The following is a 5,010-nucleotide window of genomic DNA, read 5'->3' on the forward strand; positions in this document are numbered from 1 at the left end:
GGGGGGGGGGGGGCAGAGCCAATCTCCCAGCATTGCCACCACCCCAGCAACCGACTTTGCTGTTTTCAAGTTGCAACTGTGAGGTGGGTTGGCAAGAGCCAGCATGCGGACCAATGCTTTGCCGACAAAAGGATGGGGCTGGCTGAAGAGAGAGGCATAAGAGAAGAAGGGCCGGTACATGGATTGGGAGGCAACTGGGCTGTCTTGTGTGTGCCACTCTGAGAGGAAAAGACCTCCCGGCCTCAGAAGCGAGTGGAGGAGCGAAGGGGGAAAAGAAACACTGCTGTTGTCACTGCATTGCAGAGCCGTGAGGCAAAGTGAGTGTCAAAGTGGTGGGGGGGGGGGATGGCCTCCAGTCAGGAGGAGAGCCAGTTTGGTGTAGTGGTTAAGAGTGCGGAATCTAATCTAGGAGAACCGAGTTTGATTCCCACTCCTCCACATGCAGCTGCTGGTATGACCTTGGGTCAATCACAAGTTCTCTCAGAGCTCTTCTCTCAAGAGGAGGAGGTGTGGTGTTTTTTCCCCTTTTGCTTCTTCCAACCATGGCTCTGCAAGGACTAGCAAAACCACTCCCCTGGTGGGGCAGAGCCAATCTCCCAGCACTGCCACCACCCCAGCAACTGACGTCACTGTTTTCAACTTGCAATGGTGAGGTGGGTTGGCAAGAGCCAGCGCGCGGAGCAATGCTTTGCCGACAAAAGGATGGGGCTGGCTGAAGAGTTTTGGAAACAGTCTCTCTGTCAGGCCTTCCCGTCAGCCCTGTCACTTCTGTGGGAATGCAGGAGGGATGAGAACTGGGGTAGGGGGACCTGGAAGAGCCAGGCCCAGATCCCTCTTCCTCCTCCTCCTGAGCCAAGACGGTCCCATCTAGGTCACCTGGGGTCAGTCGCTCAGCCTGGCCCACCTCACAGGGTAGTTGGTGAGGGGGATGGGGTGGTGGAGGGGTAGGCTTGCCAAGTCCCCCCGCGGGGCGGGGAAAACCCCACCCCAGAGGCCCGTTCCCTGCCGCCGGCAGATCAGGCCCCGCCCCCAAAGCACGCGACATGCATGTCACCCGGAAGTGACACGACCACACCGGGCATGCTGGGGGCGGGGCCAGAGTCAACCGAGGGAAAACTCAGATGGTCGTGGCCCCACCCCCAGCGTGCCTGGCGTGGTTACGTCACTTCCGGGTGACGGGGTTGCGGTGCACGCGCACTTTGCACATGCGTGCACACTCCAGAGGCAGTGCTGGAGTCCCCCGCTCCAGCGCCGCTTATGACTTGGCAACCCTATGGAGGAGGGAGTCCAGCGTACCTCCTCAGATCCTCAGAAGTAGGATGGGGGAAGAGAGGAAACAAGGAGTGAGAGATGGATCATAGCTGCACTCAGCTGCGAAGAAGGAGGAGGAGGAGATTGGATTTATACCCGGCCCTTCACTCGGAGTCTCACAGCGGCTCACAGTCTCCTTTCTCTTCCCCTCCCCACAACAGACACCCCGTGAGGTAGGTGGGGCTGAGAGAGCTCTTTCGAGGACTGCTCTAGAGAGAACAGCTCTGACGGAACTATGGCTTGTCTAAGGTCACCCAGCAGCTGAAAGTGGAGGAGTGGGGAATCAAACCCGGTTCTCCCAGATTAGAGTCCACGCACTTAACCACTACACAAAACTGGCTGGGCGTATGGGGGGGAGGTGCTGAAAAGCTACCTTATTTACTAGCGAGGAAGATGACTCGTCTCCTAAAAGTCCTCTATATACAAAAGGTATTGAATTTGTATGGAAATGTAAGACACCCCCACCTTTTATGGTATCCCTTGGGGGGGGGGAATCGAGTCTTGCATAAGATTCAATACATTTATTGGGGCCTTTGTGGGTTTCCCAGTAAATCGATTGCTTTCACAGCGAGGAATCAATGGCTTTTATATGTATTTCGACTAAATCATAATATCACTAATTGGGCTTGCCTGTGTCCTTTATGAAGTTTATGTCTTGGCGTTACATTTTATGGCAAGCACGGCCTGGCCTGACAAAGTGACATTTATGTCAGATCTGGCCATCACAACAAATGAGTTCGACAACTCTGCCCTGTAGAGTTGTCATAAATTGGCGGAGGCTTGACGGCTCTTTCCACAAACACCACCCAGGCCCGTAGCTAACAACTTTTTGCTCAGGGGGCCCATGTTTTTCTCAGGGGGCCTACCTGTTCCCTCCAAGCTGAGTTAGTGTGACCTAGCTCACAGTTTTTCAGCCTCCAGCCCACAGATTTTTGTCTTCGCTCAGGAAGGATGACTCCAGAGCCAACTAATTTATGCAGTAGCCAAATTGCTCGCTCACAAATTTCATACCACCACACCAAACTGGGTGGGCGTATGGGGGGGAGGTGCTGAAACGCTACCTTATTTACTTGCGAGGGAGATGACTCGTCTCCTAAAAGTCCTCTATATACAAAAAGTATTGAATTTGTATGGAAATGTAAGACACCCCCACCTTTTATGGTATCCCTTGGCAGGAGGGATCAAGTCTTGCATAAGATTCAATACATTTATTAGGGCTTTTTGTGGGTTTCCGAGTAAATCAATTGCTTTCACAGCTAGGAATCAATGGCTTTTATATGTATTTCGACTAAAACGTAATATCACTAACTGGGCTTGCCTGTGTCCTTTATGAACTTTATGTCTCCGGTATTTGGCATTACATTTTATGGCAAACACAGCCTGGCCTGACAAAGTGACATTTATATCAGATCTGGCCATCACAACAAATGAGTTCGACAACTCTGCCCTGTAGAGTTGTCATAAATTGGCGGAGGCTTGACGGCTCTTTCCACAAACACCACCTCTTTCTGGCCTCGTAAGGGCCACCAAGGTGGCCAACAAATTAAAACATATTGTCATGATCTGGGCTGTGCCACCAGAGGCCTACTAGGCCCAGGGAGCCTGGCTAGCAGTAGGTGAGGCTAGGCCTACAACTCCCAGAAGCCCCTGAGAGGTTTTGGAACCAAAATCAACCAATAGGAAAAGAGGGGGGCTTGGAATAAAAGATCTGGAGCAGCAGGAAAAGCTGTTCTTCTTCCCAGAGGGCAGAGCCAGAAAGAAGGCTGCTGCAGGAAGAAACCCTCCTCCTGAGGGAAGGGTGAGTAGTCTAAGGCCACTGCAGATGGTGAGCTAGGGACAGTATATATTTAGATGCGTTAGGGCATTTGATTTCTTTTCTTTTCACCCACTTACTGTTATTATTCTGCACCTTGGTTGTTTGACCTCTTATAAAATAAACTATTTTCATTGCTCACTCTGCCTGGTCCTCATGCCTGTTATTTGGCCAAAAGGGAGGTCTGAAGGTGTTGGGAGGGTGCTCTGGGCCTTCTCAAGGGAACCTAAATCCAGAGTGGTGGCAGCGTCAGGTGACACCCCCACCTGAGCCGTGACACATACGTAATAAAACCACATCTTAAAAAGCAGTGAAACCACCAAAGATGCACACATGGAAATTAGTTTGGGGAAGCCCTTGTTAATACATAGTTGGGAGACCATGAGGGAAGTCCAGGATATCCAACTATGCAGAGGCAGGCAATGGCAAACCACCTCTGAACATCTCTCTCTCTTGAAGAAGAAGAGATTGGATTTATACCCCGCCTTTCACTACCCGAAGGAGTCTCAGAGGGGCTTACAAACTCCTTTCCCTTCCCCTCCCCACAACAGACACCCTGTGAGGTAGGCGGGGCTGAGAGAGCTCTGACAGAAACGGCTCTTTTTCAAGAACAGCTCTTATCAGAACTACGGCTTGCCCAAGGTCATCCAGCAGCTGCATGTGGAGGAGTGGGAAATCAAACCCGGTTCTCCCAGATTAGACTCCATGCACTTAACCGCTACACCAAACTGGCTCTCTTGCCCTGAAAACCCTATGAGGTCAGCTTAAGTTAGCTCTGACTCGATGACCAAAAAACAGTGCTACCAAATTTGAGTCTTGCTTATTGGATAGTTAGTTTTTTGTGATTGCCACAGTTTGGAGCGATACTTGGCTAGCATTACTCTGCAGGCCCCTCTGGATGCTGGGAAAGGCAGAGTAGAAAAGTTTTGATGAAGAAAGAAAGGGGCAGAGAGGACTGTAGCCTATGCGTGGGTTCCCCATGAGCCTCTTTGCACAGAAATACGACTGGCTCATCTTCATGCCAATCATATGCTAGGGTTGCCAGCTTTGGGTTGGGAAATACCTGGAGATTTGGGTGGGTGGAACCTCAGGAAGAAGGGGGTTTAGGGACGGGATGGACCCCAGATGAGTATAATGTCATAGAACCCATCCTCCGATGCAGCCATTTTTTCCAGGGAAATTATTTTTGGCTGTCTGGAGATCAATTGTAATAGCAGGAGAGGACCAAATGCCACCTGGAGGTTGGTAACCTGAGATGTCTGGTTCTTCATGATGTCTGAATACAGCCAGAGTTTCTGGGTCACAGGCAATACTCCCTCTAAGCTGAGGAGTCTTGTGAGCAAAAATTCCACTTTGTGAGCGACTGGCATTAAAGTTGTGAGCGAGCGATTTGGCTACTGCATAAATTTGTGTGCTCTGGAGCCATCCTTCCCGAGCTGAGAAAGAAATGTCTGAGCCGGAGGCTAAAAAACTGTGAGCTGGCTCACACTAACTCAGCTTAGAGGGAACACTGGTCACAGGTCGAAAGAGTGGTAAGAGCTCAGTGCCAGCACAGCCAAAGAATCCTCTACTAGAGGCCAGTTTGGTGTAGTGGTTGAGTGCGTGGACCCTAATCTGGGAGAACCAGGTTTGATCCCCCCACTCCTCCACTTGCAGCTGCTGGATGATCTTGGGCAAGCCATAGTTCTGTCAGAGCTGTTCTGGAAAAAGCCGTTTCTGACAGAGCTCTCTCATCCCCACCTACCTCACAGGGTGTCTGTTGTGGGGAGGGGAAGGGGAAGGAGTTTGTAAGTCACTCTGAGACTCCCTTGGGTAGTGAAGGGCGGGGTATAAATCCAATCTCTTCTTCTCTCTTCTTGTTCTAGGCTAGATTGGGTCAGGTGATC

The sequence above is a fragment of the Gekko japonicus genome, unplaced genomic scaffold, assembly GCF_001447785.1.
Source record: "Gekko japonicus isolate JY-2015 unplaced genomic scaffold, Gekko_japonicus_V1.1 scaffold305, whole genome shotgun sequence".
In the NCBI taxonomy this organism is placed as follows: Eukaryota; Metazoa; Chordata; class Lepidosauria; order Squamata; family Gekkonidae; genus Gekko; species Gekko japonicus.